At 43.4% G+C, this 16,658-nt stretch overlaps 1 long non-coding RNA gene across 1 annotated transcript; it reads left to right on the top strand.

The window, feature by feature from the left end:
• The first annotated feature begins 4,540 nt into the window (after positions 1 to 4,540).
• LOC148897717 (uncharacterized) lies at positions 4,541 to 16,448 on the top strand. Its single transcript, XR_016115012.1, has 3 exons — positions 4,541 to 4,635; positions 15,984 to 16,122; positions 16,389 to 16,448. It is a non-coding gene; the product is annotated as an uncharacterized LOC148897717 (long non-coding RNA).
• The last annotated feature ends 210 nt before the right edge of the window (positions 16,449 to 16,658 follow it).

Genomic DNA, 16,658 nt, shown 5'->3' with positions numbered 1-16,658 from the left:
CCTGTGCTTCTATGCGTGTGTGTACTCTCGTTTCTGATGGTTGTGGGGACACAAACCTGTTTACACAGTGTACGTGTGTGCTTATGCGCTCGTGTGTGTGCTTGTGCGTGTGCTTGAGTGCGTGTGTGAGTGTGCGTGTGTCTGTGTGTATTTACTCTCATTTCTGATGTTTGTGGGGACACAAAGCTGTTTACACAGTGTGTGTGCGTGTGCTTGTGTATATGTGTGCTTGTGTGTAGGCCGTCACGTGCCTATTTCACAAAGGCATCGGACATGAAGATGTCATCCGGGTGGAGTACCGCCTCGATGGAAACCTCATCAACATCAGACGGCTCCAGGCCCACACAAAGACAAATATCTGCCACATCTGCGAACTTCAATATGCTGATGACTGTGCTGTACTAGCTCATAGCTCAGAATCTATGCAGCAGGCTCTCAACACAATTTCTAGCTTGTACCACTTTTTTGGTCTCCAGATCAACATGAAAAAAACTGAGCTCATGTTCCAACCTGTGTCTCCAACTCCCACACCACCCAGCCTTCACATCAATGGCATTTCACTAAATATAGTGGATCATTTTACCTACCTTGGCTCCACTTTGTCCTCCAATTGCTCCCTTGACATTGAAGTACACAAACGTATAAATAATGCCTCGTCATCGTTTGGTCGTTTACGCAGCAGAGTCTTTATGAACCGAAACCTGAGAATTGGAACCAAGATTGCCGTATACAACGCAGTATGTCTGTCCACTCTCCTCTATGGGGCAGGAACATGGACCACATACCGCCGGCACATTAATACCCGTGAGGCCTTCCACAGCCGGAGCCTGCAGAAGATCCTTGGCCTGTCCTGGGAAGATCGCGTTCCCCACTCAGACATCTTTCAGTGCACAAATTCCATCTGCGTGGAAGCGGCAGTTGCAAAGAAACACCTTCGGTGGATTGGACACACCATCCGCATGCCCGATCACCGCCTGCCCTGCCAAGTCCTCTATGGATAGCTGAAACACCAGAAACGCTCTGCAGGGGGGCAAAAGCAACGTCTCAAGGACTACACCAGGGACCTCCTCAAACGAGCCAACTTCAACAGCTCGAAACTTTGGCCTCCAACCGACAAACCTGGCAGACCACTTAGACCACATAGTCTCTGAAATACATCAAATCCACCAAGATAGACAATTACAGAGACGCATTCAACGGCACCAGCGGGCACCTGGTACCCCTCTGCCATCCGGCCTCCCGTGTTCCATTTGCGGACGTGTCTGCGGCTCAAGGATTGGGCTCTATGCCCATGAGAAGTGGCACCAGCGACACCGTCGCTAAACCCCCACCCCCCGCCCCAATATCCCCTCCTTTGGAGCAAGCGTCATCATCACTAATGATGGACAGCTAGAAAGAAATGTGTCTGTGTGTACTCTCGTCTCTGATTGTTGTGGGGACACAAACCTGTTTACACAGTGTATTTAGTGTGTGTTTGTGTGCGTTTTTGTGTGCGTGAGTGTATCTGTCTGTACTCTCATTTCTGATGATTGTGGGGACACAAACCTGTTGATACAGTGTGTGTGTGTGTGTGTGTGTGTGTGTGTGTTTGAGTGACTGCATGCATGCATACGTGCTGGTGTGCATGTGTATGTGTAGTGTGTACTCTCGTTTCTGATGGTTGTGGGGACACAAACCTTTTTACGAAGTGTAATAATATAATAACAATACATTTTATTTTTAAGCACCTTTCAAAACTCTCAAGGACACTTTACAGTCATGAGATAAGATTTTTTTTTTTCTGTGGGTGAGCAGCGGCGGGCATTCGCACCAGCGTTCACTCAACCCGGAAATAACACAAAGTGTATTTGTGCTCGCGTGTTTGTGTCTGTGCGTGTGTGTGTGTGTATGTATGATCGCACTAAGGCTGTGTTGGGGGGTGGATGTTGGGGAGCAGAAAAGCTTCCTGTGCCTAAGATGAAAGCGAGCGGAGGTGGAGGTGTGGGTGCAGGTGCTTAAGTCTGCATCTTCACTCTGGTGGGACCGCTATGTCCCTATTATGGTTGAATGCAGTGTGCTCAATAGTCTCTAGAAAAAAAAAAGAAAGGAGGAATGGGGGACGGGGTGGGAAAAAAAAGAACAGCGGCGCAGTTAAAGCGGCATGGTGCCAATTAGCACGGAGCAGGCGGACATATGCCTCTGAAAAATCCTGATGAAAGTGCATATTGATGTCATAAATTAGCCCGGCACAATAGATTGTTAGGGTGTTTGTGTGTAAATGTTTAATTAACCCGCTCGCCGACATCGCCGCTGCGCTTTGCAACCCGACGAATCAATCTACTTAGCGGCCCGTTTAACAATGCAAGACCCGCCTTGTATGTCATGTTCATTGGGGGGGGGACAAGCGAGCGATTGTTAATGTCTTGAAATTAACAAAGCTATTAACCCCCATGTGATCATTGGCCGGTTCGGGTTATCCGAGGACAATAACGTTCACGTAAAACCTTGGTGTAATCCTCTTTATGGCCGCAGGTGAATGATCTGCACCTTGATGGCCGCTGACAACTTTAAATCAGGCCTCGCCGTTGATTGAGTGAGCGTTCCAACGAGCTGCGCTTAATCAGGACTGAATCCTCTAATAGGAACCTGATTAAATCCAAAGTAATTGTGTCACAGCGTGAAATGAAGCAGTTTATTGTTTCTTCCTCAGCTCTTCTTCACTAATTGCCTCGGCCACGAAGGGGAACGGAATGTCCTTCGTCGGCTTTTTGTTGGGTTATTTAACATTTTTAGGTGTATTTTGGTGTACTGGCGACAAGCTGACCAGAGGGTGTTGAAGAATCCTTTTCAACTGCTCTGATGTTCAACTCACTCATTATTTTTTCCACTGGCAATGCCAGGTGCTATCAAGGCTACATTGTTGTCCTTTAAGACTACATAAACATTCATTGTACTGTAAAAAACCTTAGACTGTCTTCTTACATCAGAAAAAAGAGTTAATTCCGAAATTATATCGGTCTGGAGTTATCTGAGTTTGAAATGGGGGCGACTGTACAAAATACAATACGATACATACATATTTATAGAGCACTTTAACAAGAGCTGAAGCTGGAACAAAGCACTGACATGGACAATAGCATATATATATATATTCGTTATATCAGATTTTTGTTAGTTTTATTGTGACTGTGTATGTTGTATTCAGCTTGATTAATTTAGAGTTATCTAAAACCTCAAAAATTCAGCCATTCCACGAAAAATATCCTCATCATTCTGTGATCCTTCATTTTGGGTAATTATAACCTACACCCATTTTTTGGGACATATTAGAGACCTAAAACCAAAAAGAATGTTAATGCCGGGGGTGTGCATTTTTTTTCATTGAGATGAAAATATCAAAAATGTAAAAAAAAATGTAATTGTCACTTTTCGGTTTGCAAGCGACGAGTGGCGCTGTAGGGCCCCGCCTGCAGCTGCACAGATGTTGGCAGTTAAAAGGAATCACGGCATGATCATTCGGTGTCGAGTCATTGTTTGTTTCACCCTGTCAGGTTTTTTTCGTCTTGTCATGTTTTACTCATTGTTTTGTTTGCTACTTTGGACCTTTTTTGTTCTGAAGACTTTGTTGTTTGTAATTTTGTTCCTGCTGACTTTATTTAATACCATTTGTCCAATGCACCCCTGCTCCTCCCTCCTGCCTGATTTTTTTGGGGTCCATTACCACCACCACCAACTTGCTAATCGTGACAGATCGATTCAATTGACGAAATCATCTCCAGATTACCTGAAATTATTAAAATATTAATTCGTTGCTGGCCTACTGAAATACCAAAACTGTTATTTTAAACTATAGCAAATGGAGTCACGGGCTGGTAAAGATGGCCATTAATTTTAAAGGACCCTGTCACGTTTTGCGAGGTGGTGATGGCGGGTGCGGATCCCAAAAAGCATGCAGGAGGGAGCAGGAGGTTGTTTGACAAATTGTATTAAATTAAAGTCAGCAGGAACAAAATGTAAAACATCAAAATCATCTGAACGGAAAAAATACAAAGTAGCAAAAGAAGACCAAGAGTAAAAGTCCGCCAAGGTTAAACAAACACATGCACAGCATGCAACAAATAAGCAGCAAACAATGAACCGACACCGGATGATCGTGCCGGGTGTCCTCTTAAGTGTCAGTGATTAAAACGCCCAGCACCTGCGAGGCTGCAGGCAGGGCTGACGTCGCTACCCGTTGGTCGCCAATCAGATCGGGACGACCAGCACCTGTGCAGGTGCAGGCGGGGCCGACAGCGCCCCCGGTTGGTCGCCAACCAGATCATGACAGACCCTAATTAAAATGTGGTGGTATTAACATGATTGATAGATTTCTCAATGCATGACACATGCATTGGTCATGACATATTTCAGATGGATACATAAGGTGTGTTAGCAAAGTGTTAGCACCAAAGTGTTAGCAACTTTAGTAAATACGTACGCTCAAGTTCAAATATGTGTTCAGTTTTTTTTCGCCATTGTACATGAACTGATTTGAATTCTCTGCACTGACACATAATAGTGAACAGCGGGTACAGCCCCCATCCCCCATCCACAGATCACAGAGGGAGGGTGCCGTGATGACCCCATCCCAGAGGACCCTGCTGTTTTGCCTGCAAGGTAAAAACTGTGATGCTGAGTTCTCTCTTTTTTTCCATTTAATCACCGTGCTCCGCAGTTCGCAATGTTGCACGAGGAGGAGATAGCAATTATAAACGCCCGGTGTGCGGCCTGCTGCACTCCTGCCTGTGCGCTGGCGTATTCCCCGCGGCGCCGCAGGGAGAGACGGGTGGCGGGGGCGCCATGAAAGGGAAACCATTCCCCCGTGGACATACGAAGCTTATCACTGTGCACTTGAGCCAATGGTAGGCGCCATACGTCACTCAAGGTTCCATGTGGGAGCTAAACATGCGCAAAATGGACGCGGAATATTTTTGTGTTCTTTTCCGGTAGAATATCTGTAGAAGACTTCCCGAATTTACTTTTTTGAATCCGATGACACTCCTTGGGACCCAGCGGTTTGCTTAAAAAAATGTCTCACAGTCCAGATTTCAAGTAGCAGCGCCTGTGTTGTTTTTACTGAGTGGAGAGGATGCGGCATTATAATACAATATTGATATTTCCATAAATAAGTACCCGGTCTCCCTGCAAACTGCATTCGTCAGACTTCTGCGACAAACTATAACTCCATAACTTTTCATATGGTATCAATCCTACAAGGAATATTGTTGTTTATTGGCAAACATCCTGACACATCATCATACACAATGAGGCGACCATGAATAATTAATGTCCTCTCAACACAAAATATTCACTCGCGCTCCAATCGTGTTTACTCCCCCTGCAGTCATCCACACTGAGGATAACCTCTGCCGTTCTAAAGGAGCTCGGCACCCGCCGCACGATGCAGCAAAGTTACAAGAGGCACAGTAACGACATAAAAGCGTCAAGAAATAGATCAGTAAATACACCGCAGCACTGTTTAAAGAGTGCCTCAATAACACAGGGCTTGTTTTTTTTACCGAGAAAACGGGGGAAGCAAGGGGGGGGGGGTAATATCGCAGTATCTGGAGAAAAGCCACGCCTGCAAACAGGTGACGAAAAAGCTATCAGACCAGTGAGCTCTCAGCCATCACTATTTACTCCCTAAAATGTCATAAAAATGGAGTCCGCTTATACATACGTCATGACCACCATAAATTAATCATGTAACTTAAAGGACAACCGACGCCTGCGGACAAGTTGTGTCCATAATTTGTAAAATCACTTCAAATGACTTCTACTGAGCGTATTTTACAAAGATTCCACAGCATATAGCTATATTTTACGCTTTAAGACTCGCGCTGAATATTCAGGAAGTCTCGTATTCGAGTTGATGACGATGGCTGACGTGACGTCACGTCTGGAACGCCCCTGACCGAGAAAGCGACTATTATATAATATTCCAGACACACATGAGTTCCAGACATGATCGCGAATGTGTCCACACCATGGACACACAACATATTTATTTCATCAGAAGGACGGTATCGAGGCTATGGTGTGACATCGAGGTGGCATTTTCCCAAAATAATTATTCACTTTTATCAGTCTGTCGCCACAAAGTCTCCAGTAAGCAGTGTATCAAGGTGAACAGATGGCTCCCAGAATGCACTTGGTTCACTCTGCGTATAAGAACAGGCGAGACTAAATATGGCGGAAGACACACATCATGGCATTATTTTCATGACATATTATTGAGAAACGAAAAATACCATGGCAGAGGCTTTACTAACTAAAATATAATCAGAAATAATCCTTCAATCGTGATTGGACAATACAAAAATGCCTGCTCACTATGGAAGACTACACGAGGATAATAATAATAATAATAATAATAATAATACATGTGTCGATTACAATGAGACATGACCATTTTGTGTTTCGGAGCCTTTTACTGAACATCTCCATCTTTATTAAGTTCATAGAGTTGCTCGTTCTGTAGCCACAAGGGGACATAAACCAGTGTCTTTTTGTGCCGGTCCCAAACCCGGATACAGAGGGTTATGTCAGGAAGGGCATCCAACGTAAAAGCTTGGCCAAAACAAACATGCGAATCAAACCTCTGAAGATGGAGGACACTGATTCGTTGTGGCGACCCCTTTGAGGGAAAAGCTCAAAGTCGTTTTATTTACCTTTGTGATGGTCGTTGATCGCTTGATAGAGTGGAGTGGCCGGTTTCCTCAGCATTAAACACTTGATGAGGAACGTAACCTTCTTCTTTCACCATCTTGAGGATTGATCCCTTGGAGGTGCTTTCTCTGTGATAATTGTATCTAGTTCATCATCAATTGTGTTCTGTTTAGCTGGGTTGATAACTTTTTGCATCAAGTGTACATATGGCTTGTGCGCGTTGTTTGTGGAGCCTGATTGATGGGATATTTTAACCTTGCAGTCTACACTCTGCCTTTGAACTATCAAAGTTTAAACAAGTCCAAATTTCACTTTCTTCTATCATTTTATCACTCTCTTTCTGTCATCTGCCTGTCTCTTTAATGTTTAAACCAGCTCCCCTCACTGCTGCGTTCTTGACCAATCACATGGCTTTAACCGAAGACTGGGGGCGGGAAATAGAGGAATAAAAACAATCGTCTGCAATTTTGTTGTTAGAAGAACGGGCTCGTTCGCGAACGACACATCACTCATTGAGGCAGCTCGGTGTGTATCCCGAAAAAAGTTCGTAAGTTCGTAAAATTGTCATAAATTTGACGTTCGTAAACTGAAAAGTTTGTAAGCCAAGGGGTTAACTTGGCGGAACTTTGCGGTCACTTATCACTGTAGTTCCAAAACCTGTTGTGCCTCAATATTACTTCACATATAAGCCGCACCGGCATATAAGGCGCAGTGTCATCTTTTCAAGAAAATCACGGCTTTTGGTTACACACTAGAAAATACAGTAATTGCGGGCGTGTCGTGGGGATATGAGCATAGTCCCAGAAAATAACCAGTTTGTAAATATAATGTCGCATTCCAATGGAAATACCTTATCCGGTAAACAAGTTAAATAAAAAAGAGGCTTTGTTCCTTAAACGGTAAATGAATCGTCCACAAATGATCTTATCACCATAATTGCCATCTTTTCCCAGAATTGAGTCCACACGTGTGAAGGAGGCCCCCTGCCTTTGTTTGCTGTGTTTATTTAGGCTCTGCACCAGCTTCTAACACATATTTGCGCGGGGTTTGATTCACTGGCGTCGCCGAGATTTACCGTCGTCCTTTCGGAATCCGAATGCGGCTTATATTTATTTTCCTTGCGCATTAATTACCTTCTCACCACATACATGGCTTGTTATTGTAGCTCAGTTTTTTCGCCTAAAACCAATGTCAGAGTTGGGTCGCGTCGACAGTGCACAGGATGAATATCAAGCTCCTGACTGATTGACTTATGGAAGCTGGTGCAGCCCCGGGGAGACGTCTCCCCCTTCGTAACCATCTCGGAAGTCAACGCTATCGCACTGTCAAACTCCAAACTTGCTTCCCGCGTGTCTTTCATTCCCCGTCAACCCCCCCCCCCCGTCCTCCGCCGCCTTCAATCCCTCCTTCCTCGTCTCTGCATTCCAAATGATTCCCACAGCCTACAGCGACGAGCGCAGATTTTTAGCGCACGTCCGCCGTCGACGGGAAGCGCGGGGGGGGAGGGGAAACCGCATCCTGGGCCGCCGCTCACCAGGGAAAGTGACAGCCTGCATAATTGGCACTAATCAAGTGACGGCTCGTATTGAGAGAATGTCACTTTGGGCTCGGAGAATGGAACGCCGTTGACCCAGAGAGGTAGCGCCCAAGGCCCTCCGCTCGCCTACAATGTATTCTGTCAATCCAGCAAGTGGGACTGTCATCATCCAGCAGCGCAGTCGCTCCATCTTTGGTCAATATGCAAGGGAAGACGAAGAAGAAAGTGGAAGGGAAAGAAAAAAGAAATGGGGCGGGAGGGAAGGGAGGGTACCGTTTCCCATTCCACATGAAAACTAGGATGTTATGGAGAGCGCGCTCCATTATTCTTTTTTAACATTTCTCTCACAGCCATGGCTTTGAATTACAGAGGACTTTTTGTGTGTGTGTGTCGACAGCAAGTCGGAGATGAATCAAAAATTCATCTGAAGAAGTTGTACGCCGGGGCGAGCAGAAATGTACCTCTGGTGGAACCAACATTTGCAAAAGTTCTATCTCCTTAAGCAATTATTAGCGGTGATAGTTTGACATGTGCGAGAGTTGTCAACAACTCACTTTAAACAAAGTACAAAGCAGAAATAAACAGTGCCGGAGGCAAAATTAACTTGGGGGACGAGCCATTTCATGAATTATAAATGACCATATTGCAGCGTGGAGTCATTTTCATCGTCAGGATCTCATTCGTTGGGAGAGACTAACCTATTTTCAACACATTTGAAAGTCAAGTGACAGCCGGTGCCAAGAATTAAAAAAAAAAAAATGCGGTGAGGCGGCGCAAGATCACTCTGTTATTTAGTAAACGACTTGTGTAATTTCTAAATTGTGCCAAACTAACCGTGGAGGGCCCTCGGGTGGTTTTGAGTCATCTGCTCCACACGTTTGCCTACTAACTGCCATTCACGTGCAAATTAATTCCCCTTTCGTCAAACGCCTTTTAATCCATCTCATTAGCAAAGTGGCCTATACATAAAAACTGGCGTTCTTTTTAATCCGCTGAAATGATGTCAACGTCAATCGTTAGCCGGTGAGCCGCGATTGATTTTTGACAAATTGTTAATTTTGTCACTTTATTTTGTCCTCTTTAAGTTCACGTAAGAAATTTTGGATCTCTCGAAAACTTAATTTATCTGCCGGTTTTGGTTATTCCTTGTTACCGTATTTATTCAAGTATAATGCGCAAACATTTCTACCTAAAAAAGAACTCAAAGTGTGGGTGCAAACGAGGCCTGGGAAAAAAATTCTGATACAGGTAACATCCAATTTACGACCGGCGCGAGTTACGACCACCCATGCTTACGACCACGACCGCCAAACCTTTTTTTTTTAATTCAACGCTACAGCCAGCAACACGACAGAGACAGACGTCTGTGCAGGATGATTTATTAAGCTACAACACAAAGCGTTGGTCCCAAAAAGAGGACCAGGGGAATAATCAAAAATAAATAATACCAAAAACGACGAGTGGGGGGGGAGCAATGCCAAACCGGGCAGTGGCGAGAAGCAACTCGCACACGGTGGTGCAGAAACAGAACAATGCCGAAAGGATTACGGGATGTGGGGGGGGAGGGGCTCGGGCGAAGATATAGAAAGTCCAGGGTAATACAAAATACAAACACAAGTTGACAGCGTCCCGTTTTCGTACCCGCTATCCTGAAGAAGGAAGTGGCCCCGCCTCCAGCTGTCAATCCGAACATGCCGGAGCAGCATTGCACAAAATGACGATACAAAATAACTGTTTCTTAACAAACAATTTTCTCCAGCATGACAACATCTCACTCGCACAGCAATCGGGGAGGGGGAGGAGACAGGTAAACTCTTCTGGCTTCTCCGTTAGCAGGGAGAGTAATTTTTGGACAGCTCGGATGCGTGGGAAGCCGTGCGTATTTGGGTCAGTAGAAATAGTGTGAAGTCATCAGATTTATAAATGAACTGTCAACATTTTGGTATATAACAGTATTCAATCGAAAATGTTGCTTAAAAACAACAGATTGACATCGTATACTATCCTGTTGTACAGGAGATGCCAGCGTGTCGTCATTTGTTATGATCACGTCAGCCATTTTGAATGCTTTTCGATTTACAACCGTTTGACTTGCGACCGTTTTGTCGGAACGGAACCCGGTCGTAACTCGGATGTTACCTGTATACATTTAATGCTTTATCCCATCCAGGCGTAGGCAGCATTTCCATTGCTATACTCCATAGTCGAGCTGTTGTTAAGATGGCCCTTCAGTTTCAATTCTCAGAAAGACCCGGATCATGCGCATTCCTTTTTTATCCTTTTTTTGTTGATTAGCATTTTTTTTTAGCTATGCTTCATTTCCTTTCCTCGCCTCTCCCACACTGAAACGTGAGTTAAGCATTGTTGTTTTGCACAATGACCAATATCCAGAGTTTAGATTCAGTGTTTACATTGTCATTCAGTGTTTACATTGTCAATAAATGATTTTTATCACAATGCTTGGTCTGAGCTGCGAAAAAGTGAAACAAAATTTTATACCGATTTTTAATTGAAAATTAAAAATTGCGCGTTATACTAGAATACATACAGTACCTTCCAAGTGAAGTCAAACCTCCATTGAGAACGTTTCGGTTCTCATCCAATTCGGTTTTCAACCAAAAACGCCGGGGTGGTTATGCTTCCGTTTACAATCGAAAATCGCTTCTCGACCAAACTGAGCGCACCTGAATGCACCAGTCGACACCTCCCACTTTTTTGTACTGTATGCAGTGGCGGACCGGCCAAGGCCTGCAAAGCCTTCTCTGCTGGCCTAAAAATATCAGAATCACAGACTGATTTTATTTGGTCTATGAATTACTGTAGTAAACTGCTTTTTTATTTAGTGTGTGGGACTGAGATTGGCAATTTCTAGAGAAATTGCATGTTGCAGGCTGAAATGTTGAAAGAAAAAAAATAAAATGTGGAATGATTTCGAACCATGTGTATTAAAAGATTGTTTTCACAAAGGTAATTTTTTTTTCAAGTTGAATTTTTGTTTTTTTGGACATTGGGAGTGTCATAGGGAGTATATAGGGCAAATTTTGTGCACAAAAAAGACCAATACAGGCACAGCCAAATCCAAAATGAAAGCACAAAATAGTTGGGTCAGTGGGAATTTTTGGTCGGTTAAAATTTGTTCCCCAATTTCAAATAGGAAATACGTAAATGTGCAATATTAAATGCATATCAGGAACTGTCAGTCTTTCGGGCTTCTCACGATAATGACTTTACGACTGTATTAGCTTCGTTAGTGCTTGACAATGATACATTTTGAATTTCAGGTTATGGAATGTAGTGGCGGACCATCAAGGCCTGCAAAGCTTTCTCTGCCGCTCTAAAAATATCTGAGTCACAGACTTCTTTTCCTTTCAGCTTTTCCCTTCAAGGGTCGCCACAGCAAATCAGTGTCCTCCATCTTTAGAGGTTTGATCCGCATGTTTGTTTTGGCCAAGCTTTTACGTCGGATGCCCTTCTTGACATATTTATCCGGGCTTGGGACCGGCACAAGAAGACATATGTCCCTTTGTGGCGACAGAACAAGCAACTCGCTCAGTAAAAGATTCCCTAACACAAAATGGTAATCGGCACAGCAACATTCAAAAAAGCAAAAACTATACTCACCATTTGATGCTCTGATCTTACGTTAATTAATTTTCTCCATGAATTCTTGTTGAATAATTCCAAATTGACTTTCAATTTCCTTTCATGACTTTTTCCCGGTGGCTCCAATTCCAGATGTGTGTTTTTTGTATTTAAGCATTCAACCAATCACATTTCAGCCATCATTTGTTACCAGGGTTAGAAATGTACCTTGACGCCTTCGCAATCAGTTCTGCAGGTCCTGGAGCATAAAAATCAATAGCAATGAAACTGCTGCCTTAACCAATCTGAGTTCGAGTTGACAACCCAAGGCCTGCTTGAAGACGCGGGCATCGTCAGAGTTTTCGCAAACTATGATTGGCAAGTCACATGATTGGGTCGTCACTAGCCAATCATAGTGTCACTAGCCGCTAGTGATAAGCGCATACTGGCCAGAGCTAGCAAACTGTATCTGTAGCGAGCTGCATACGCAAATATATTGTTCGGTTGATTTAATCGCTATATTGTCATCTCACAATAGCTGAAGAAATAGGTTTGGTTGCGGATATACTGTTCGGGCCATTTTCAGACGGACTTTTCAAGAATCAATAAGAACGATTGGACAGCTCCGAGCTGGCAAAAATAGCAAATAATATTGCAATTTTATGAGGTTATCATGAATCCACACATTCATAGCAAAAATTCGAACAGTTTAATGACAGTATTTCTTAAATTTCTTCAAGTCACAAGTTATTTCCTGGCTAATGGCACCCTCAAGTGGATGTGTATTAATATTACACCACACTCGCATCTGATGGATTCAGACGTAGCACTACTGAAGGCCTAGTAGTGACATGCACAGCCCTCCACTGCTTGCTTGTGAGCATGCATGTTTGTCTTGTTCAGTCACAATCCATAAAAAAAAGCAGACATTGAATAATTTGGTCAATGTTTCGGTTTTTGACTAAATCGTTTTTCGAACAGGTTTCTGGGATGGATTCTGCTGAAAAACAGAGATTTAACTGTATTTCCTTTGTCGCAATTCTCAAGGTAGAAACACGGCACATCTCCTGACCCGCCTTGATAAAGAAAAGGGAGCTGAAAAGCTCCCTCGAGGCGACGATACCAAAAGCCCGTCTGGTCAACATTGATAAAAATAAAGATGGTGGCGTGTCCTGTTGAGGGACTTTGTGTCCTTGCGCGCCTTCTGGGCTCCATCTCAACGAGATACCGAGATGTCTAGATTGGCAGCTCTCTGGATGATCGAATCGCCGGAGAAGGCGAAGCGTTCACATTCCCCGCAGAACAAGAGGCTCTTGAAGGCTTGACTGCGGAGAAAATAGTTGCGCAAAGTCAATTAAACAAAGCGCTCGGGCGGAATTTTACTAGCGGCGAGATTCAAAATGAAGAAGCGAACGCCACTACGTGTGTATCAGGGCATTTATTTAGGGATGGGCTTTTTTTTTTAAACGGCTCCGTTTGTCAAATGAGGAGGAAATGGGATCACGGAGTGGCGACCATTTTATTTATTTATTTTGTTTTTAATTTCAAGGCTGCATACTAGAAAAAAAATGACTCTGGCTTCTTATATCATGTGCGCTATTTGCTTCCAATTTATCTTGGCACAGTGTTCAACCGCACGCACATGCGTGATTGATTTTAAAAGCTCCATGACTAAAATGAAATATTTTGCCGATTCAGCAATGTCGGGAAAGCACAAACGCTTTGCTTCTTTTTCCTGGTCACTTGCTGGCAGGTGGAATTGGTGGTGACCAATTATTAAGAACCCCCAAATCAATCTCTGAAAACGCCTCAGTATTTTCACTGGCTTGTTCCAAAGTGTGGCCCGGGGGCCAAATGCGGCCCATGGTCAATTTTCATTCAGACCGCAGCCTCTCGATTAGTAACAGGCTCGATTAGTTACAGCAAATTAGTTTGTGACTAGTTGACTGATTGAACCACTTAATTTTCCAAAAATGCTATTAGCTGTCTAGCTGGCTGGCTTTTAGCTGTCTAGCCGGCTAGCTGTTGGCTATCTGGCTATCCATTACCTATTTATTAGCTATCCATTAGCTAGCTAGCTTTCTATCTATTTGAGTTACTTCGGGGTTGAGTGAACACTGGCGCATGTGGCTGCCGCTGCTCACCCAAAAAAACTTTATCCTGCGACTATAAAGTGACCTTAAGAGTTGTGAAAGGCGTTTAGAAATGAAATGTGTTATTATTATTATTATTATTATTATTATTATTATTATTATTATTATAACTCTGTCTGACTCATTTTTAAACAGACAGTAGCTGTTTTTAAAGAGTTCAATGCTAAGTGATTTATGATAGAGTGTTTATGCACATTAGTAAACATATTACGTTATTTCATGTTTATATTAAGTAAACATATGTTTTTTCATGTTTAGCTTAGTATATATTATGAATTGTGCACGTTTAATTTCAGTCTAATTTAGTTAAATAAAACTATCAGTCTTATTAGTACAATAGCCGTGGAAGGAAAAGGCAGCGGCTCCAACTTCAATCTGAGACCCGCCCAACACTGAATTGCTCGTAACCGATTGGACGGGAAAGGTCGACTTGTTCGCAAGTGATTGGACAACAGATCGCCACTCTGTAAGTTTAAAAACTTGTAGGAGCGGGAGCTCGTTCTCTTTTGCTCTCTTGCTTTTCTCTTTGTTCTTTGTGCTCTTGTGCTCATGTCTTCGTCCCACCGAGACGAGAAGTGCTTTCTCTGTCTCATTAGAATAAAGTAGATGTTTGTCCACCATCTATTGTACTTGCTGATATTTTTATCAAGTGAACTCCAGACAATGCGCGAACCAGGAAAGAAAACGAAGTTTTAATCGGACAATTTATTTAACTCATTCACTGCCATTCACAAATGTATTCGGGAATTGAAGATATGACGTATAGAGCGCCATTCCCAAATCAGTTTGGGTCTTGCTTTTTCGTGCATGGGTGACCTTTCTGAAACTTTAACAGATGCATATATTGACCCTCTAGAAGCCTTTAAAATAAAAAACAAAAAACAAAATGTCCTCACTTGTCAAAAATGTCTTCACTACGTATTGTATAAAATGTTGGTGGTCCAGACGAGACTACTTCTCTTGTAAGGTGTGTGTGTGTGTGTGTGTGTGTGTGTTTGTATGGCTAGTCTTAGACTAGTAATAATAATAATAATACATTTAATTTACAAGCGCCTTTCTGAACATCCAAGGACACTATACAACAAAGACAATACACAAAACAGTAAAATCAGGAATAAAACAATAAATAATAAAACAGCAGATTAAACTAGACCATGAAGGCAAGTTTAAACAGGTGGGTTTTCAGGTGAGATTTGAAAGTAGGAAGGGAGTCAATGTTACGGATGTTGGGTGGAAGTGAGTTCCAGAGTCTGGGAGCGGAGCGGCTGAAAGCTCTGCACCCCATCGTTTTGAGACGGGCAGAGGGCATATAGGGAGGAAGAGGATCTGAGGGCCCGAGAGGGAACGGAGATTTGAATTAGGTCAGACAGATAGAGGGGGGAAGGTTATGGATGACTTTAAATGTGAACAGAAAACTAGTCATACAAACACACACACACGCATATACACACACACACATACACACACACACACACACACACACAAAACACTGCGATCCAGCTCTGCAAACACGATGATTGGCAGGTGGATTGCACAAAGTGCAATTCGAGCGCAAGCTTCACACATTAATTGTAGTTGCAGTGAGAGGATGTTAACCAATATATGTTCAATGCTCCCTTTTTAGACGCACTTCTGACGACTCTCTCTCTTCAAGCGTGGCGACGTTGCGTAAATCGCGCCGCTGCAGTTTTTTTTAGAGGGGGAGACTTGAAGTGCCTTTTTATTATTATTTTTTTTTTTCGTCACTGCTGAACAAAATCCCCCCAAGCTGTTTATTGGCAGCAAAGTCAACAAAAATAACTTGAGTTTGTTTTCAATTGAAAGTCTTGCTAAATGAAAATAAACAGCACTCCAGCGTCGCGCCGTGCAATCGTCTTTCTCCTCCAAATATTATTTACTTTTTCACCTTTTTTTTCACATCAATGCCTCACGTTGTATTATTTGACTTGGCTGTTCTGACAAGGTCAAGACTTTTTCAAAGCCCCCCTGGACATACACGCCTTGCGACTTTTCTTCTTTTCCAGGGCGTGATTAGGAGGCCTTCGTTTGCAAGTCTATGCTGATGCGAAGAACACTGGGTTTGGTGTCAAACTTTTGCAGATGAAAGTGACACGGCCCGGGATAAAAGAGAAAATGCACATCATGCTGCATCACATTAGCAAGGTAGAGTGACTTGCACGACACATAATTGTCCCACCAACATGCCTTGGAGATACGCAGACGTGTGCGCGGGACCCAAAAAAAAAATCCTTCGTCCCTTGTTTTTTTGCATAATACAGCTTTGCATGAGGTAGGGCGTCGTAGTATATGCCAGTGATCTCCCGGATTGTCTTCAAGTCATTTTGTTTATCATTCAAATGCGCACCTTGTTCCATAATCCATGAGGGAGAAAGGGAGTAATGTGTTAATGTCCTCCTCTAATCTGACAGCCCGCTGCACCCCCCACGTGTCACAGATGATGAGAGACAAAAGAGGAGCAAGATGGAGGTAAAAAAGAAAACAAAAAAAAAACGGGTAATTACCATCATACCTACACTTACACGCCCCTCAGCTTTCATAGTTGTGTGTAATTAGGCCGGTCAGGTCACAGTCCCGTGAGGGCAAGTCTGATTGAAGTGTGAAGTGTCAGACACAAGCTTGTGGGGGGAGTGGCAGGTACAAGGTGGCTGCTTTTGCGGCCATGTTGGTGTTTTATGCTG

The sequence above is a fragment of the Hippocampus bargibanti genome, linkage group LG05 (assembly GCF_051943395.1).
Source record: "Hippocampus bargibanti isolate YZ-2025 linkage group LG05, ASM5194339v1, whole genome shotgun sequence".
NCBI lineage: Eukaryota > Metazoa > Chordata > Actinopteri > Syngnathiformes > Syngnathidae > Hippocampus > Hippocampus bargibanti.
The sequence above is the reverse complement of the archived record's forward strand: the minus strand, read 5'-3'. Positions and strand labels throughout refer to the sequence as shown.